We start from the raw sequence: 21,748 nt of genomic DNA, 5'->3' as shown, positions 1-21,748 counted from the left end.
TGAAGAGCATCGGCGAGATTACCGAGCCCTGCGGTGTGCCCGAGCTCCCGATGTTGACTTGATCTGACTCTAGATGTCCCACTCGCATGCGAGCGCTTGTTACCGTGAGGAAGTCTCGGACGTAGTTGTACGTTCACAGTCCGAGATTTACCTTGTCTCTTTGTCGCAATATGGCATCGTCGAAAACGTTATCGAAGGCCCTCTTCAAGTCAAGCCAGAGGATGGCTGTCGTCTAGCGCCCCGGATTGTCTATGATTTGATGTTTTAGTTGCAGAAGGGCGTCTTGCGTGGCGAAATGTCTTCTGAACCCAATCATGGTGTGTGGAAATAATTCGTTGTCCTCGAGGTAATCTGTTAGTCTATTGAGAGAAATGCGTGGGGGGCTCCATCAACTTGCCCACGCAGGACGTGAAGGGGATGGGGCGCTGGTTTTCATGCTATAATTTCTTGCGGGGTTTCTGTATCAGTATGATATTTGCTTCTTTCCATTGCTGGGACAGGAAAGTCGGCTCTTTTATTCTGCAATGCGTTTCGCGAGGCGAAATTGTCAGTGATTAAAGGCACCCAGTACTCCACCGTGCTCTCTGCTTCCGATCACCTGCTCTCTTCTTCGCGGCATTCAAAGCCACTTCCTCTCTTGCGTTCTTCTCTGGCTGTTGACGACGATGGTGTATTGGCATCCTTTTTGAAACGGGGCGCAAACAAACAGTCACCTTGTCTGAGTCCCTAAGGCGGAAGATTGAAGTGGCTCGTTGCAATGGCTCATACCTGAAAATTGCGGCTTTTAGTGGAGTGTTAAAAAAAAATATCAGCAATGGCTTATACCCCCGTCAGCGATGACTCATACCTCCTTTAATTGAAGTCACCCTTGCAACACACAGAACAGCTTACGTTTCAACAAAGAACAAGCTCAAAAGAAGCATCCGAATCATCAATAAAGCATTGTATACCCCGCTTGGAAACACGCTTTTGTCGGGGATGCTTGCCAAGCGAGAACTGAGTGTACGACCTGTGAAGCGGTGGTAGCAAAGCAAACGCCCACATGTATTCCTTTCCCCTGCGGAGAGGTTGCAACCTTTAAGTTAATTAGGAACGTCGTTAAACCCGCTATACAAGAGTGCGAAGCCGTAGCTAAGCGTCGAAAACGAGCCGAAGAATCCAAACTGCGAGAACAGCAACGCGAGGTTTCGAGACGGCAGCGCACAGAGGGGACCGAAGCTCGCAAGCAGCGCCTTGCCGCACGTGTATTTCACTTTGCCACTCTTTATATACTGCAGGAAGTAGGAGCCCTGCGATCGTTTAACTCAATGCATTATCAAGTGTTCAGGATGCTTTAGTCTTCGCGTGTTGCAGGAGGCTGACATGCTGCCAAACATATTCAGGCATGCTATACATCCTTTCCTTTCGAGCATTTTTGTTTACATGCCCTTGTTCTTTTTTTCTCTTGCCACAATTTTATCTACACTGTACCGCTGTATATCTGTGCCTTTAACTGATCCGGTAATATAAATCTCTTGCCGGCTTTTGAATACGTAAAAATTGCTTTGCCTACCCAACAAGACATGTTTCTGTCCGTCATGTAAGATAATGAATGGCTCATAGCACCGTAAGCAATGGCTCATCTCCACGAAAGTCAGAGGCTACAAGAACACAACATACTAAAGCTAACAGTGGATACATTCAGAGACATCACCAATACAACGCAAAGGGCAGCGTACGTTTCAATAAAGAACAAGCTCGAATCAAGCATCCGAATCATCATACATAAAGCATTCCCTACTCCCCTAATCAAATGTAAGTGTGGTTTTGCAACATCTTCTCTAGATTAACCTTATTTCACTCTAATTAAAACCGAGGATGGCGGTTTCGACTCACATCAAAGGTCGAGTGTTCGAATGATTTAGGACTGCCCTAAAAAACTGTGCCTAATCTCCTTCACCTTAACACCAAACGTCGTGGACACGACTCCCACCAATGATTAACGACCAATGACTTTAAATCGAAGGAATTTCGGAAGGTGTACGTTACTGACGAGTCTCACTTGGTGAATACCTTTGCATTGCTTTCGGATGTGCTGAGTGTCCTCCTGAATTTTGCTGTGGTGGACACACGCTTCATCTGGGTGCGAAGATTCGCTCCGGTATGTTTCTGCCCTAAGGCAACCAGGTAGAGCATCCAATAGGAGGGAGATGTCTTTTGTATTATCGTCCAGGTTTTCCCTAATTGCTTTCTTCTTACTCTTGTAAACATCCATAGTCTGCTGGCACGCGCATTTGGCACCTGTCTGTCTCAAATGTGTGCGCCACGCGGCGGTTAACTTAGAAATGAGTGCGTCCACAAGTCTTTCACTCTCAACGAATGAAGTCGTATAATGGGGTGCTTCTGCTGTTGTAATTGCTTGCACCGGAATATCACTGCCGCATGTTTCGGGCTGCTATTGAAACAAGTAAAGGTGCCACCAGGTTATCTTCAAAAATGAGAAAGGCTTGTGTCGCCAAAGTTACCCGTCGCAGTTGTACTAGCGCAGATAAACATAATAACTACGGGCCGTCGGAGAACAGGAGTGGGCATAACGATAAAACTTCAATAGGACTTGTAGGCAGCTAAAGTCCTCATCGTCATCATCATTAGCAGCAGGTTATATTTATGTCGAGAGCCCAGGAAAAAGGCTTCTCCGAGAGATCCCCAATTACCCATGTATTGCGCGTGCTGATTTCAACGTGCACCTGCAAATTTCCTAATTTCATCACACCACCTAATCTTGTGCCGTCGTCGACTGCGTGTGCGTTCCCTTTGCACTCATTTTGTAACTTTAATGGTCCACCGGCTACTTGCGCTACGCATTACGCTGTCTGCCCAGTTGTATTTTTTCTCCTAATGTCAACTGAAATATCCGCTGTTCCCGTTTGCTGCATGATCCACACCACTTCCTTCTTGTCTAATAATGTTGTGGCTAACATATTTTGGTTCCAATCACTATGCGCGCTCTACAGCTTGTTCTGAATCTCTTTTGTTAACCTCCATAATTCTGCCCTATCTATAAGCAGCGGGAGAATCCAATGATATTACAGTATACATTGCAATGACAGTGGTAGGCTCCCAGTCGGGACTCCAATACTAAATTACTAAATTAAGTTATTACTAAAGTCTTCAAGTCATTTTTATTTGTTTGGAAATTTCCTTCTCAGGATCAGGGTCTCTGAGATCAAGTACCTTAGATACACACTCCTGCACAGTCTCCAGAGACTGACTGGCCATCACTAATTATTGTTCTCTTTTCGGGCTATTGTCTTCTGCATATTAATCTTCAACACCACTCTTACAGTTCTGGTTTAACGTCCTCAACCATTTGCTGCAGTTCATACCCACTAGTGCTGAAGAAAACAATGTAATCTGCAAAGCGAATGTTTTTGAGGTATATCCCGTTGTACCTCACTAAAATCCTTTTAGTCTAGCAGTTAGAACAATTTTTCTAAGCTTGGAGCGAATAGCATTGTAGACATTGTCTACACTTGCCTGACCCCTTTTACGATAGCTAATTTTTCACTTTTCTTATGCTGAACCAAGCTGGCGGTCGAATCTTTGTAGATAATTTCCAAGTATGCCTCCTGTACCCTTAATTTCGCAACACTTCCATGACTGCTGCAGTCTTTACTGATTGAAATGCATTTCTTTGTATGTGAAAGCCGTGTAGATAGTGCTTCATGTAACCTGAGCCAAACTTTAAAATCTGCAGATGCCAGATAACTGGACCGCTCCAACGCAATGCTTGCCGTCGCTTGGAGATTATCAGGTTATTTTTAATACGATTGCGCGGCCTCAATTTTCTGACACTGCCAAGCGACGACGTGCGGCAAAGCAAATTAGGCTTCCGATTGGCCGACTCTGCAGGGGTGTCGCAAGGCCCCCGAGGTGGCACAAAATTAACCAATGGAATGTACGCCTATCTGCACGCTTCCCCGCACAACGTTTCTGACATGACGAGTATACGCTCACATGATTTTTGGGTGCCTATTTTCCGACACTGTACAGCAAGAACGCGCGGCAAAGTGAATTAGGCTTCACAACGACCGATTCCACAGCGGTGACGGAAAGACCCCGAGACGACACAAAATCAAGCGAAGAAATATCCGCCTATCGGCACGCTTCCCCGGCACAACCTTACTGACAAGGCGAGTTTACGCTTATTCAATTGCGCTGCGCCTATTTTCTGACACAGTAACAGGATGACGCGTAGCAAAGTGAATTAGGCTTGACACCGACCTACTACGCAGCGGTGTGGCGAAGACCACGAGGCGACAAAAATCAACTGAACAAATATCGGCCTATGTGCACGCTTGCCCGCGGCAACTATTCGGACACGGCGAGTTTACGTTTATATGATTGCGAGGCGCCTATTTTGCGACACTGCAATGTGACGACGCGCGCCAATATGAAAAAAGCCTTCACACTCACCGACTCCAGAATGATGTCGAGAAGACACCAAAGCGACACAAAAAGCTTCGCCTTCAAGAGTGAAACGCGACAGCGTTCCTGTCGACCCGCCAAGTGGTGTAAGACAATGGGCTACGGCGAAGCGATCACTTACGAGGCGCCCCGCATCAGACGCGGTGAGCGTCGGGCAACGCATCGGACGCGGTGAGCGTCAAGCAACCGAGCGTTCGGCGCGGCAACGAAACGTGCGCCTGAGCAAGCGGAACGAACCAAACCAAAGAACTCGGTGTCTCGGAGGGGGAAACGATGCATGCCAGCCAAACGTCGTGATCGGCACGGGCAGAGAGATAGACAGATAGTGATCTAAAGAAAGGAAGGACGCTTGATTCTGCAACCCGTGAGGGAGCAAGGCGAAGCGTCCTCAGGGGAGAGGAAGTCCGGGCCGTGATGCGCCTCGCACCGGTCCCCGCACAGCCCCAATGCGCGCGTGGTGCGCCACCTGTCGGGGCAGCGCCGTACATTGAGAGGAGGGGGTCTTCTGTGCTTGCCGCAAGATGGCTCTGCGTGTGCTGAAAGCGCAGAAGAAATGTAGCGGAAACGCATTTCGCTACTAGTCTAACTGCGACTTCTGTAGGTTACATGTTCATAATTATTGATATACACCGCAGTATAACTTTCTACGGCTCCTTTCTAAGGCAACACCGCATTCATTAGAGGCGCTTTTGAACCGCTTTGAAACATCGAACTCGTGGCTGAGTGGTAGTGTCTCCGGCTCACACTGCGGAGACCCTGGTTCGATTCGCACCCAGCCCATGTAGCAAGTTGTTTTTTATGCATAAGGAGCCTGCCCGGATTTATCGCTCACGGTCAACGCCGCCGACGCCGACACCGACGACACCGGCTGTTCTGCGACCGGACTCCTTAACGCTGTCGCGTTAAAATAAACCGAATAAATATCCACCTACCTGCCCGCTTCCCCGGCGCAACTTCCTGACATGGCGAATGTACGCTTATACGATAGCGCGGAGCCTATTTTCCGACTGTGTGGGCGACGACGCGTAGAAAAGTGAATTAGGCTTCACACCGACCGACTGCGCTGTGGTGTCGCGAAGACCCCCCGGCGACAGAAAATCAACCGATGAAATATCCGCCTATCTGCGCGCTTGCCCGCGGCAGCTTTTCTGACATGGCGAGTTTACGATTGCGCGGCGCCTAATTTGCGACACTGCAAGGCGACGACGTGTGGAAAAGTGAATTAGGCTTCACACTGACCGACTCCGCAGTGGTGTCGCAAAGACCCCGAGGCGACACAAAATAGGCGGAAGAAATATCCGCCTATCTACACGTTTGGCCGAGGCAGCTTTTCGGACATGGCGAGTTTACGCTTATACGATTGCGCGGCACCAAATTTCTGACACTACAACGCGACGATGCGTGGCTAAGTGAATTAGGCTTGACATCGACCAGCTCCGCAGCGGTAAAGGCAGAAAGCTGGGCTAGTTGGTGTGTCATCAATAATCAAAAGACTAGCGCAAATTACGGGGACACAGACGAAGACGACAGGACGAGCGTTAAACATCAACTGAGGTTTTACTGCAAGAGAAGGTACATATATACATTTCGGTGGTGCTTGCGCACACAGGGTTAAAACCGTACAGGCACAAATGAGCGAGAGCAAAACTGGGCATAGGAAAGCCAAGATGAATTTGAAGATGAAGTGCGAAGCTGAAGTATGCGCTCAAAGATAAACAGGGTAATATCAACAATTTAGAAGATATTGTAAAAGCAGCGGAAGAATTCTATACTGACGTGTACTATACCCAGAGCTGCCACAATACCTCCATTAGAAGAAATAATGAACAGATTACAGAGTCTTCTTCTTTAACTTGCAAATAAATTCACAGGGCCTCCGAAGACATGAAGCGAGTAAAAGGGGCAGGAGAAGATTGAATAACATACGAATAAATGAAATATGGAGGATACATCATGGTTGAAAACCTTGCGGCGCTTTGTACAAAACGCCTCTTGACTTCAAGTGTGCCAGAGAATTGGTCGAATGCCGTCATTATACTACTCCACAATAAAGAGACATTAATGAATTGGAAAAGTATAGGCCCTATAGCTTACTTTTAGTATCGTATAAGGTATTCACCAAGACAACTTCCAATGGAATGAGGGAAACACTCGACGTCAATCAACCTAGAGAAAAGGTTGGCTTCAGGATGGGATACTGTGCAATGGATGACATCCATGCAAACATTAAAATAATGGAGATATCTGCAGAGTACAATTAGCCTCTTTATGTGGATTTCATAGATTACGAAAATATATCTGGTTCATTAGTGTTACCAGCAATCATAGTGGTAATATTTGATCAGCTAGTAGAGGAGCCTTTCGCAAATATCTTCGAAAATATCTACGAAGATTCCACAGCGCACCATAATTATCCGCAAGAAAAGTAGAAATATGCCTATAAAGAAAGGGCACAGGCAAGGAGACACAATCTCTAATGCTATTTACTATATGCCCCGTTGTATTCAAGGTACTAAACTGGAAAGGCTTACGAGTTAGGATCAAGCGTCGAATATCTCAGCAACCTTCGGTTTGCATATGACATTGTCCTGTTCAGCGATACTAGGGATAAGTTACCAAGAATGATTGATGTTCTCAACGGAGAGAGTGTAAGAGTGAGGTTGGAAATTAATATGAAGAAGACAAAAGTAATGATCCATAGCGGGGGCAAGGTAACAAGCGTTCAGGATCGCCAGTCAGCATCTAGAGTCTGCGATCGAGTACGTTTAGCTAGGTCAACTACTCACACGGGGGCACGAAACATGCGAAGGAAATTTGCAGAATTAAAAAGCGTTGGAGCGCACACGGCAGGCATTCTGTGATCCTGATGAGAAGCTTACCATTATGACTAAAACGAAAGGTGTACAATCAGTGCATTCCAGCGCTACTAACATGTGGGGCACTTACTTGGAGACTGACAAAAAGCTCGAGAACAAGTTAACGACCGCAGAAAGAGGGACGGAACAAATAATGATAAGCCTAAGGTTAGGAGACCGCAAGAGAGCGCTGTGGTTCAGAGTGCAAACGAGAATAGACGGTATTCTAATTGACATTAAGAGAAAGAAATGGAACTGGGCAGGTTATGTAGTGCAAAGCTTAGATAACCGGGTGATAATTATGGTTACAGAATGGATGCATAGAGAAGGGAAAATCAGTTGGGGACGGCAGGAGACTCGGTGTGGTGATGAAATTAAGAAATCCGCTGGTGCAAGTTGAAATTGGTTTGCGCATGACAGGAGTAACTGGAGAATGAAGGGGGAGGCCTTCATCCTACAGTGGACCTAAAATAGGCTGATATTATTGTTATTATTATTATTATTATTATTATTATTATTATTATTATTATTATTATTATTATTATTATTATTATTATTATTATTATTATTATTATTATTATTATTATTATTATTATTATTATTATTATTATTATTATTATAACGACACAACGAGCTATGGAAAGAAGAATGATAGGTGTAACGTTAAGGGATAAGAAAAGAGCAGATTGGGTGAGGGAACAAACGCGAGTTAATGACATCTTAGTTGAAATCAAGAAAAAGAAATGGGCATGGGCAGGACATGTAATGGGGAGGGAAGATAACCGATGGTCATTAAGGGTTACGGACTGGATCCCAAGGGAAGGGAAGCGTAGCAGGGGGCGGCAGAAAGTTAGGTGGGCGGATGAGATTAAGAAGTTTGCAGGGACGGCATGGCCACAATTAGTACATGACCGGGGTTGTTGGAGAAGTATGGGAGAGGCCTTTGCCCTGCAGCGGGCGTAACCAGGCTGATGATGATGATGATGATGATGAAAGAATGAATTTCGGGCCGACAAGTTGACTTAATTCGCTTTATGCAGCTCAATTAAAAATTGCCTATGAAATGCGACAACGAGAACAAGATGCTAGTGGCGTCAGACACCTAGCGGAGCGAGCAGCAAACCATCCAGAAACTTTCCCAGCAACCAAGCTTAAGTTTACGGGCGGTGTACTTTCAAGTAAATTTCAAAGCGTGTGACATTTTTGCTCAGTTGGCAGATCCTCACCGCCGGATTGTCCTCTAATACATATCAAACACCACTTCGAATGACGCCTGCCTGATTCATTAGCGCAAACTGTGGGCAAGAGTGCGCAATTTCGTCTCATGCTATTTTGCAAAGGAACAGCCTGAAATCGAGACATAAAGCGCACTACAGTGGGCGAGACTATGCGGAAGACGAAGCACGGAGCGATCCAGTGGAAAAGAGCGCTTTTATCAAAAACAATGTAAAACTCACTCGCCCCATTTGCGTCCCCGCCCCAGAGGAGCTCATCACGAGTCTGAAACATTTCGCGTGGCTTACGCTCTCACCAACTTGTGGCTGCGGGGGTGCAGGGCCGTTTGCCTCCACGGCAGGTGTCCCCGGTGTGTCGTTCTCACTTGAGCCACAGCCACAGGATAGACTGCTTGATAATGTAAAGTTGCACCCGGCCATTCCGATCTAGTTGCAGACGGTTGATCACCGGGCCGACTCCGGGCTCCTGCTGGAAATAGAACAAAATAAAAGATGGTAAAACATGCTAGAGCTAGATGTTGATGTAAATTTCATTATTTCTTCACTTGAGAATATACCGAATTTCCTATTATATGCATATAAACGACTTTTCGGCAACATTTTACATCAACAAAGCGAATATTGAAACGTCCGTGGCAACACCATACTCGAATTCTGTTCATTTTTTGACTGAAAGGATGACGGCTCAACTACCCTACATAATTTTTTTACTAACTTTTGTTTTGAACATATTTTTATTATTGCTGTTCGCCTATGCATAACGCTCCCATGTTCTGTTGCGCCAACTGCGTATAGGCGGTAATTCGAAGGTCAAACGACCGAATGTTCGATGAAGTAGTCCTCTGAGTGGTGCAGTCCTTATGGTTCGGCCCTCTAGCGCAGACACTCGCAGCTCCAAGAAGACCAGACAGCCCGAGAAGAGGTGTCGGAGGTTAGGGGTGGCGCTTTAGCTCGTTCATATCCGGCGTAAAGATGTGCACTTTGGAGTTCCGCCGCCAAGATTGTCTTGCTGGCAGTGATGCTTCTAATTTGCATGCTTGCCGCGTGTTCATATTAGCACGGAGTCCAGTCCTAACACAGATCTTGTGAGTGCAACCTACCGCATATGGCCAATATAGGTAAGGTGCGTGAGTATGCGGGTCCCATTGCAATATAGGCCAAGAAGCATGCAAAAAACACGCAGTGACTATACGCGCAAGCAGAACATGTATAATTGCGTCACCTATGGCTATGGCCTAAGACAGGAGAGCGTAAACTTTTATTTTCAAATCAAGATTCGAGTCCGCTGTCTTTTTAGTGGGTCTGGGCACCTGCCACGGACGCGGTTCCGAGACCTCGCCTCGAAGCGGCTTCCTGGGCTCGCTGGACGGCCCAGAGTTGTGCTGTCAAGTTCGAGCTCAGCAGTGCGGTCTGAGAGCGCGAGCGGAAGCTGGCGGTGGAAAATACGGAGGGGTCGGCGCTGCTCGACTTGTTTGTTAAGTCCCGACAATCCCATAGCATGTAAGTAAGTGTGGCAACCTCGCCACATGATGTGCAACTGTTTGTAGTGTACACGTCTGGATACATGGCGTGCATGAGTCTGGGGTTTCTGTAAGAATCCGTTTGTAATTGTCTGGAGTGCACTGCTTGTGTCCAGTCTAGCCTAGCGTGAGGGAATGGGTATACGCGTCTTTGCAACTGGTAGTGTGTCGTGATGTCGTGGAACCTGTTCATACAATCGTCTTACGCCCAGAGGTTTGCGGTAACCTGCGGGGGCTCATCTTCCGATGATGTTCGGTGTTAGGCCTCGAGCAACGCGGTGAGCCGCTTCGTTGGGGGTGCTCAATCCAGTGTGTGCAAGGATCCATAGCAAATGTCTTCGGTTATCGAAGTCGGCCTCTCCCTGGTGTATGGGATGTCGCTGAAGTGTGATACGCCTCTTGCGAGATGCGCTCATTTGCAAAATTGCGAATTGCCGTTTGCAAATCGCAGATCACGTATGTAGCTTTCGTTTGTGTGAGGGCCAGTACTATGGCCGCTTCCTCTGCCGCTTCGGCATGTGCCATGTTCACGGTGACCCTCGTGAGGTGGTTGCCTCGGTGGCTAGTAACAGCCGCCACGAAACTCTTCCTGTCTCGAAGCAGGCTGCGTTGGTGAAAACCGCCTCCTTGTCGTTGGAGTAAATTTTGTTCATGTGTTGTGAGCTGGCTTTACGCCTCCCCGTGTGATGTGGGGGGTGCATGTTGCGAGGCAATGGGGTTGCGTATAGTTGCTCGCGTATAGTTCTTGGAATTTATACTTTGATGCCGTGCTGCGGGTGGTATGTAATGCCGAGCTTTCCAAGCGCGTGTCTGCCCGGGCGGGTCTTGGATAAAAGCTCGTGTTGGGACATTTGTTGTGCCTCCACGAGTTCTTCGAGCGCATTGTTTAAGCCTAGTTCTAAGAGCTTGGTGTTGCTAACTCCTGGCGCAAGTCCCAACGCACATTTGTACGCCTTGCGTATGAGAGCGTTGAGCTTGTTTCTTTCCGCAACCGTCCAGTTGTGAAACGCTGCCGTGTACTTTACTTGGGAAATGACGAAGGCTTGTATGAGTCATATGACGCGGCCTTCGCGCATGCCCGCGTGTTTGTTGGTGTTGCGTCGAATGAGCTGCATCGTGCTGGAGGCCTTTGCCGTTCTCTTGCTAAGTGCTTCGCCATTGCCGCCCTGATGTTCCATCATCATTCCTAGTACCCGGATCTCGTCTAGAATCGGGATGGGTAGGCCGTTTGATGCTGTGAATTTGATCTCTTCCTTTTCCGGGGGGGGGGGAGGGGTAGCCTTTAGGAGGGCGCCCCTTTCTGACCGCCCTATGTAGCAGCAGTTCAGATTTTTCGGCGGAGCAGGCAAGTGCCGTGCCCACGAGGTAGTTTTTCACGCATTGTATGGCCTGTTGTAGACGTTGCTCGATCGCTCCGCCGCTGCCAGTTGTCGTCCAAATCGTGATATCATCCGCGTATAGCGTGTGATGCAGTCCTTCGATGTGAAGCAATCGGTCGGGTAACCCCAGCAGGACGAGGTTGAAGAGCATCGGCGAAATCACCGAGCCCTGCGGTGTGCCCGAGCTCCCGATGTTGATTTGATCTGACTCTAGATGTCCCACTCGCATGCGAGCGCTTGTTCCCGTGAGGAAGTCTCGGACGTAGTTGTACGTTCACAGTCCGAGATTCACCTTATCTATTTGTCGAAATATGGCATCGTCGAAAACGTTATCGAAGGCCCTCTTCAAGTCAAGCCAGAAGATGGCTCTCGTCAAGCGCCCCGGATTGTCTATGATTTGATGTTTTAGTTGCAGAAGGGCGTCTTGCGTGGCGAGATGTCTTCTGAACCCAATCATGGTGTGTGGAAATAATTCGTTGTCCTCGATGTAATCCGTGAGTCTATTGAGAAACGCGTCGGGGGCTCCATCAACTTGCCCACGCAGGACGTGAAGGGGATGGGGCGCTGGTTCTCCAGCTGTAATTTCTTGCCGGGTTTCTGTATCAGTATGATATTTGCTTCTTTACATTGCTGGGACAGCAAAGCCGGCTCTTTTATTCTGCAATGCGTTTCGGGAGGCGAAATTGTCAGTGATTAAAGGCACCCAGTACTCGACCGTGCTCTCTGCTTCCGATCTCCTGCTCTCTTCTTCGCTGCATTCAAAGCCACTTCCTCTCTTGCGTTCTTCTCTGGCTGTTGACGACGATGGTGTATTGGCATCCTCTTTGAAGCGGGGAGCAGACAAACAGTCACCTTGTCTGAGTCACTAAGGCGGAACGTTGAAGTGGCTTGTTGCAATGGCTCATACCTGAAAATTGCGGCTTTTAGTGGAGTGGTAAAAAAAATATATCAGCAATGGCTTATACCCCCGTCAGCGATGACTCATACCTCCTTTAATTGAAGTCACCCTTACAACACACAGAACAGCTTACGTTTCAACAAAGAGCAAGCTCAAAAGAAGCATCCGAATCATCAATAAATCATTGTATACCCCGCTTGGAAACACGCTTTTGTCGGGGATGCTCGCCAAGCGAGAACTGAGTGTACGACCTGTGAAGCGGTGGTAGCAAAGCATACGCCCACATGTATTCCTTTCCCCTGCGGAGAGGTTGCAACCTAACGTTAATTAGGAACGTCGTTAAGCCCGCTATACAAGAGTGCGAAGCCGTAGCTAAGCGTCGAAAACGAGCCGAAGAATCCAAACTGCGAGAACAGCAACGCGAGGATGCGAGACGGCAGCGCACAGAGGGGACCGAAGCTCGCAAGCAGCGGCTTGCCACACGTGTATTTCACTTTGCCACTCTTTATATACTGCAGGAAGTAGGAGCCCTGCGATCGTTTAACTCAATGCATTATCAAGTGTTCAGCATGCTTTAGTCGTCGCGTGTTGCAGGAGGCTGACATGCTGCCAAACATATTCAGGCATGCTATACATCCTTTCCTTTCGAGCATTTTTGTTTACATGCCCTTGTTCTTTTTTTCTCTTGCTCACAATTTTATCTACACTGTTGTGATGTTGTTAGGATCGTCACGTTGCAAAGCGTGTGACGCGAGGAAGATGGAGGAGACGGTGCACGATGAGCAAACACACAACTATATTACACGGCACGTGAACACGAAAAAAAATATCTTAACCTAGACCCACACATACAAGGTTGTTCGTAAGTAGGAAAAAATGCAGTCTCACGAGGTTGCGGTTAAGTCCGGAGTGTGGTGACACGTAGAGTCCTTGACGTGAAACGCATGTTCGTCGAGTGATGACCGGCGTGGAATAGCAGACGCAGCAGCACGGGCACGAAAAGGTGGACGGCCCACAGCTCCGTAGACGAGAACAGGCCACTCGGTCGCCCGGTCACTCGAACCTCGCGCGTAGAAGCGGGTTCCAAGACGCCGGCAGGCCAACCTGGGGCCTCGTGCAAGGCAACGACCCGAGGCGCTCCTCGTCTCGACGACTGACGCTCGCTCTCCCGAACCTCGCGCGTAGATGCGGGTTCGAGGCTGCAGCAGGCCGTTCCGGGGTCTCGTGCCGTGCAACGACCCGAGGCGTTCCCTGTCCCGAAGACGGACGCTCGGTCAGGTGAACCTCACCGGTAGATGTGGGTTCCGTAGGCCCGGTGGCCCTAGTCGCGCCGGCGTTCCAACGATCTCCGTTGCGCGAGAGCCTTTTCACGCGCTCCACGAGCCTCCCTCGTCTTTCTTTTTCTCTTGTTGAGGACGGCCGCAATGTCGTCTGCTCTTGTGCTCGGTAGTTTGAGCGCACTTCTTCACAACTGTACCGCTGTATACCTGTGCATTTAACTGATCCGGTAATATCAATCTCTTGCCGGCTTTTGAATACGTAAAAATTGCTTTGCCTACCCAACAAGACATGTTTCTGTCCGTCATGTAAGACAATGAATGGCTCATAGCACCGTAAGCAATGACTCATCCCCACGAGAGTCAGAGGCTACAAGAACACAACATACTAAAGCGAACAGTGGATACATTCAGAGACATCACCAATACAACGCAAAGGGCAGCGTACGTTTCAATAAAGAACAAGCTCGAATCAAGCATCCGAATCGCAATCATACATAAAGCATTCCCTACTCCCCTCATCAAATGTAAGTGTGGTTTTGCAACATCTTCTCTAGATTAACCTTATTTCACTCTAATTAAAACCGAGGGTGGTGGTTTGGACTCACATCAAAGGTCGAGTGTTCGAATGATTTAGGACTGTCCTAAATAACTGTGCCTAATTTCCTTCACCTTAACACCAAAGGTCATGGACACGACTCCGACCAATGATTAACGACCAATGACTTTAAATCGAAGGCATTTCGGAAGGTGTACGTTACTGACGAGTCTCACTTGGTGAATACCTTTGCATTGCTTTCGGATGTGCTGAGTGTCCTCCTAAATTTTGCTGTGGTGGACACACGCTTCATCTGGGTGCGAAGATTCGCTCCGGTATGTTTCTGCCCTAAGGCAACCAGGTAGAGCATCAAATAGGAGGGAGATGTCTTTTGTATTATTGTCCAGATTTTCCCTAATTGCTTTCTTCTTACTCTTGTAAACATCCATAGTTTGCTGGCACGCGCATTTGGCACCTGTCTGTTTCAAATGTGTGCGCCACGCGGCGGTTAACTTAGAAATGAGCGCGTCCAGAAGTCTTTCACTCTCAACGAATGAAGTCCTATAATGGGGTGCTTCTGCTGTTGTAATTGCTTGCAACGGAATATCACTGCCGCATGTTTCGGACTGCTATTGAAACAAGTAAAGGTGCCACCAGATTATTTTCAAAAATGAGAAAGGCTTGTGTCGCCAAAGTTACCCGTCGCAGTTGTACTAGCGCAGATAAACATAATAACTACGGGCCGTCGGAGAACAGGAGCGGGCATAACGATAAAACTTTAATAGGACTTGTGGGCAGCTAAAGTCCTCATCGTCATCATCATTAGCAGCAGGGTATATTTATGTCGAGTGCCCAGGAAAAAGGCTTCTCCCAGAGATCCCCAATTACCCATGTATTGCGCGTGCTGATTTCAACGTGCACCTGCAAATTTCGTAATTTCATCACACAACCTAATCTTGTGCCGTCGTCGACTGCGTGTGCGTTCCCTTTGCACTCATTTTGTAACTTTAATGGTCCACCGGCTACTTGCGCTACACATTACGCTGTCTGCCCAGTTGTATTTTTTTCGCCTAATGTCAACTGAAATATCCGCTGTTCCCGTTTGCTGCATGATCCACACCACTTCCTTCTTGTCTAATAATGTTGTGGCTAAAATATTTTGGTTCCAATCACTATGCGCGCTCTACAGCTTGTTCTGAATCTCTTTTGTTAACCTCCATAATTCTGCCCTATCTATAAGCAGCGGGAGAATCCAATGATATTACAGTATACATTGCAATGACAGTGGTAGGCTCCCAGTCGGGATTTAGTAATGGCTGCAAGCCAATACTAAATTACTAAATTAAGTTATTACTAATGTCTTCAAGTCATTTTTATTTGTTTGGAAATTTCCTTCTCAGGATCAGGGTCTCTGAGATAAAGTATCTTAGATACACACTCCTGCACAGTCTCCAGAGACTGACTGGCCATCACTAATTATTGTTCCCTTTTCGGGCTATTGTCTTCTGCATATTAATCTTCAACACCACTCTTACAGTTCTGGTTTAACGTCCTCAACCATTTGTTGCAGTTCATACCCACTAGTGCAGAAGAAAACAATGTAATCTGCAAAGCGAATGTTTTTGAGGTATATCCCGTTGTACCTCACTAAATCCTTCTTAGGCTAGCAGTTGGAACAATTTTTCTAAGCATGGAGCGAATAGCATTGTAGACATTGTGTACACTTGCCTGACCCCTTTTATGATAGTTAATTTTTCACTTTTCTTATGGTGAACCAAGCTGGCGGTCGAATCTTTGTAGATAATTTCCAAGTATGCCTCCTGTACCCTTAATTTCGCAACACTTCCATGACTGCTGCAGTCTTTACTGATTGAAATGCATTTCTTTGTATGTGAAAGCCGTGTACATAGTGCTTCATGTAACCTGAGCCAAACTTTAAAATCTGCAGATGCCAGATAGCTGGACCGCTCCAACGCAATGCTTGCCGTCGCTTGGAGATTATCAGGTTATTTTTAATACGATTGCGCGGCCTCAATTTTCTGACACTGCCAAGCGACGACGTGCGGCAAAGTAAATTAGGCTTCCGATTGGCCGACTCTGCAGGGGTGTCGCAAGGCCCCCGAGGTGGTACAAAATTAACCAATGGAATGTACGCCTATCTGCACGCTTCCCCGCACAACGTTTCTGACATGACGATTATACGCTCACATGATTTTTGGGTGCCTATTTTCCGACACTGTACAGCAAGAACGCGCGGCAAAGTGAATTAGGCTTCACACCGACCGACTCCACAGCGGTGTCGGAAAGACCCCGAGACGAGACAAAATCAAGCGAAGAAATATCCGCCTATCGGCACGCTTCCCCGGCGCAACCTTACTGACAAGGCGAGTTTCCGCTTATTCAATTGCGCTGCGCCTCTTTTCTGACAATGTAACAGGACGACGCGTAGCAAAGTGAATTAGGCTTGACACCGACCTACTACGCAGCGGTGTCGCGAAGACCACGAGGCGACAAAAATCAACCGAACAAATATCGGCCTATGTGCACGCTTGCCCGCGGCAACTTTTCGGACACGGCGAGTTTAAGTTTATATGATTGCGAGGCGCCTATTTTTCGACAGTGTCAGGCGACGACGCGCGCCAAAGTGAACTAGGCTTCACACTGACCCATTCCGCTATGGTGTCGAAAAGACCACGAGGCGACACAAGATCAACCGAAGAAATATCGGCCAATCTGCACGCTTCCCCGGCGCAACATTTCTGACATGGCGAGATTACGCTTATACGCTTGCGGCGCCTATTTTGCGACACTGCAATGTGACGACGCGCGCCAATATGAAAAAAGCCTTCACACTCACCGACTCCACAATGGTTTCGCGCAGACACCAAAGCGACACAAAAAATTGGAGGACGCTTAAGCTTCGCCTTCAAGAGTGAAACGCGACAGCGTTCTCGTCGACCCGCCAAGTGGTGTAAGACAATGGGCAATGCCTCCTTTACTAGATGCCTGCCGCGTGAGCCGAGAAGCTGGTTCCTGCCCCTTTCCTCTTTACTCTTCCCCACCCGGGTTAACCCGGGTCGGCTGCGAGCGCTAGCTGCGGTGGCCGCTGCAAACCTAAATCACGTAGCCATGCCTCCGAGATTTTAGCGGCGTCTGATGCGATCCCGGAGGCACAGGACCCACAGTCTCTCGTCAAGCCATTGGTCGAGCGCGCGCCAGCCTAGTAATCGTCACTTCCTCCGCAACAGGAAGTGGGTCGGCTGCGAGCGCAGTCTCTCCGCGACTACCCTGAACTACGGGAACCTCCGCTCCAATAGGAAGACTAACGACGCGGCAGGCATCTAGTAAAGGAGGCATTGCAATGGGCTACGGCGCAGCGATCACTTACGAGGCGCCCCGCATCAGACGCGGTGAGCGTCGAGCAACGCATCGGACGCGGTGAGCGTCGAGCAACCGAGCGTTCGGCGCGGCAACGAAACGTGCGTCTGGGCAAGCGGAACGAACCAAACCAAAGAACTCGGTGTCTCGGAGGGGGAAACGATGCACGCCAGCCAAACGTCGTGATCGGCACGGGCAGAGAGATAGACAGATAGTGATCTAAAGAAAGGAAGGACGCTTGATTCTGCAACCCGTAAGGGAGCAAGGCGAAGCGTCGTCAGGGGAGAGGAAGTCCGGGCCGTGATGCGCCTCGCACGGGTCCGCGCACAGCCCCAATGCGCGCGTGGCGCGCCACCTGTCGGGGCAGCGCCGTACATTGAGAGGAGGGGGTCTTCTGTGCTTGCCGCAAGATGGTTCTGCGTGTGCTGAAAGCGCAGAAGAAATGTAGCGGAAACGCACTTGGCTACTAGTCTAACTGCGACTTCTGTAAGTTACATGTTCATAATTACTGATATACACCGCAGTATAACTTTCTATGGCTAGTTTCTAAGGCAACACCGCATTCATTAGATGCTCTTTTGTACTGCTTTGAAACATCGAACTCGTGGCTGAGTGGTAGCGTCTCCGTCTCACACTCTGGAGACCCTGGTTCGATTCCCACCCAGCCCATGTTGCAAGTTGTTTTTTATTCATGAAGTGCCAGCCCTGATTTATCGCTCACGGTCAACACCGCTGACGCCGACACCGAAGACACCGGCTGTTCTGCGACCGAGCTCCTTAACACTGTCGCGTTAAAATAAACCCAATAAATATCCACCTACCTGCCCGCTTCCCTGGCGCTAGTTCCTGACATGGCGAATGTACGCTTATACGATAGCGCGGAGCCTATTTTCCGACAGTGTGGGCGACGACGCGTGGAAAAGTGAATTAGGCTTCACACCGACCGACTGCGCTGTGGTGTCGCGAAGACCCCCCGGCGACAGAAAATCAACAAATATTCGCCTATCTGCACGCTTGCCCGCGGCAGCTTTTCTGACATGGCGAGTTTACGCTTATACGATTGCGCGGCGCCTATTTTGCGACACTGCATGGCGACGACGCACGCCAATGTCAAATAGGCTTCACACTGACCGACTCCGCAGAGGTGTCGCAAAGACCACCAGGCGACACAAGATAAACCGTATAAATATACCCCTACCTGCCCGCTTCCCCGGCACAAGTTTTTGACATGGCGAATTTTCGCTTATACGATTGCGCAGCGGCTATTTTCTGACACTGTAATGCGGCGACGCGTGGAAAAGTGAATTACGCTTCGCACCGACTGACTTCGCAGCGGTGTCGCAAAGACCCCGAGGTGACACAAAATTAAACAAAGAAATATCCGCCTATATGCACGCTTCCCCAGAGCAACTTTTCTGACGTAACGAGTTTGCGCCTATACGATTGCACGGCACCTATTTTCTGACACTGCCACGCAGCGACGTGCGGCAAAGCGAATTAAGCTTCACATTGACCGACTGTGTAGTGTTGTCGCAAAGACTGCGAGGTGACATAAAATTAACCAATGGAATATACGCCTATCAGCAAGCTTCCCCGGCGCAACTTTCTGACATGGCGAGTTTACGCTTATACGATTAGGCGGCGCCTATTTTCCGACACTGTAAGGCGACGACCCGTGGAAAAGTGAATTAGGCTTCACACCGACCGACTACGCAGGGGTGTCGCGAAGACCCCCAAGCGACACAAAATCAACTGAAGTAATATCCGCCTATCTGCACGCTTGGCCGAGGCAGCTTTTCGGACGTGGCGAGTTTACGCTCATACGATTGCACGGCGCCTACTTTCTGACACTGTAATGCGACGACGCGTGGAAAAGGGAAGTAGGCTTCACAGCGGCCGACTACGCTGCAGTGTAGCGAACACCGCCAGGCGACACAATATTACCCAATGAAATATCCAACTCTCAGCACGCTTGCCCAGCGGAACATACCTTACATGGCAATTTTGAACTAATATGATTGCGCGGCCTCAATTTTCTGACACGGCCAAGCGACGACGTGCGGCAAAGCGAATTAAACTTCTCATTGGCCGACTGTGCATGGGTGTCGCGAGCACCCCCAGGTGACACAAAATTAACCAATGGAATGTACGCCTATCTGCACGATTCCCGGCGCAACGTTTCTGACATGACGAGTATACGCATACATGATTTTTGTGTGCCTATTTTCCGACACTGTACAGCAAGGACGCGCGGCAAAATGAATTAGTCTTTACACCGACCGACTCCGCAGCGATGTAGCAAAGACCCCCAGGGGACACAAGATTATCCGCCTATCTGCACGCTGGCCCGGCGGCACTTTTCGGACATGGCGAGTTTACGCTTAGACGATTGCGCGGCAACTATTTTCCGGCACTGTAGGTATATAATAGGTTTGACGTGTATTTGTTATTTAGGCTTCAAAAACGCCAAAACAGCCGTACTGCAAAAGCAGTCTTGGTAGAGGTAGAGATTTATTATTTGAAGCACAATAATGAACATGAATGGGCGGGACAACTGCTGCTAGCTTGACGAAGCTCTCACTCCCTGTATCTCGAAGAGGGGCCAGCATTAGGTCATAGAGATATCGAACGATACATGACGTTGCAAACTACCTACAATTCACATAGATTGAGAAAGGAGCTAGGAATAATCACACCAAACACAGGACTACAAAACTAGAATTACAAGGGATATCCGATAAATATGTTTGCGTGAGTAATTCCACGGGGAAAAAAACAGAGCAAGAGATTTACAATAATGTGTAGTTTTTTAAGTATTTAACAATAAGAAATTACTTAAAATAAAAAGTATGCTTTGAGAATGTTTTTTATAACTTTTGCTTGTGGGCCGCCATTCTCGAAATTCTGACACATAAGTTAGTCAAGAACGTAAGGCCTGGTAGCAGTAACTTTAGTGATTGAGTAGTGCAACAAAATAACCCTCATACACGGCATGATTAGGCATGCAGCATACATATACCTAAATATATGCGGTGCTGCACGGCGACACCAACGCCAAGGGCGAAAGATTTGCTCGGAGTGTTCATATAATTGCTGTCGCTATAATAGCGATTCATTCATCCCTTTCAGGCTAGTCAAGTTTACGTAGTAGGGCGCTTTTTAAAGTAATTTAACGTTTCTTTTTTATATATTGATGGAGAAGACACTCGTTGGTGCGTCCCACATAAAAATTCAAACCTATCACTAAGCATGACGTAACGTACGCGAAGTATTACCAGGAAATAAAGGTCCACGCAAATTATAGCCACGGCTCAAAAAGCGCGATCCTCAAAGTGAGCACGAAACGGCTTCGCAAAGCGCCTGGATGCGCACTCACCATGGTGGAACTCCCTGGCTCTACATCGATGGACATGACTCCCCTGAACAAAGCTCCCGAGACGAGGCCGAAACGTCAGTTAAGAAAAAAAAAAGGATATCACTTTGGTCGGCGCCTGTTTGCTGTTGTCGCCTTGGAACGACTCGTTCGAGTGGAGCTGGAGCAGCGGCTCGTCCGCCTGCTTTCCCTGCGTTAAAGAAAAAAAAACGAGTCGAATATCGTTGCAGGTGGTGGAATGTTGCCGTAAACGGGCACCGCCTACTCACCGGCCGAACTCGACTCTCTTCTCTCCACGACTGGCAAGTCGAAGAAAATACTGTTCGCTGGTTTTGAGGCCGCCCGAACGGATGGAACGCGCCGAACGCACTTCCTCGTCGTCCACTTTACTCGACCGTCGGTTTGGCATTGTAAGCGCGCGCTCTGTTCAGCACGTAGGTGGACTTGCGTCCCCGTACGGTTTAGCTCTAAATATACTCAGTACAGGGATGAATCGCACGGTGTATTAATCTCTATTACAGGGGGGCATAGTACAGATCAGCGGGGTGAAGAGAACTACAGTAGGAGCTGACGATTTCTCTTCAAATGTATGGAGGCAGACGAGAAAGTTCCAGTGTAGTTTATTATGAGGTATTGTCCGCATTAAACCGGAACCCACATTCAACGAAGCAAACGCGTTTATATTAGCAAAGCAATAACATTCCCACTTCTGCATTTTTTTTCGCGGTATTATGAATGCGTAACTTATAACACTTGGTTATTCTCTTGCTCGGGACGCGCGCCGTAATCTTCTGAGAAGAGAAGATGATGAAGAAGAAGGTAAAGCGA

This window comes from Dermacentor variabilis, chromosome 9 (assembly GCF_050947875.1).
Source record: "Dermacentor variabilis isolate Ectoservices chromosome 9, ASM5094787v1, whole genome shotgun sequence".
Lineage (NCBI taxonomy): Eukaryota > Metazoa > Arthropoda > Arachnida > Ixodida > Ixodidae > Dermacentor > Dermacentor variabilis.
Note: the sequence above shows the minus strand (reverse complement) of the source record.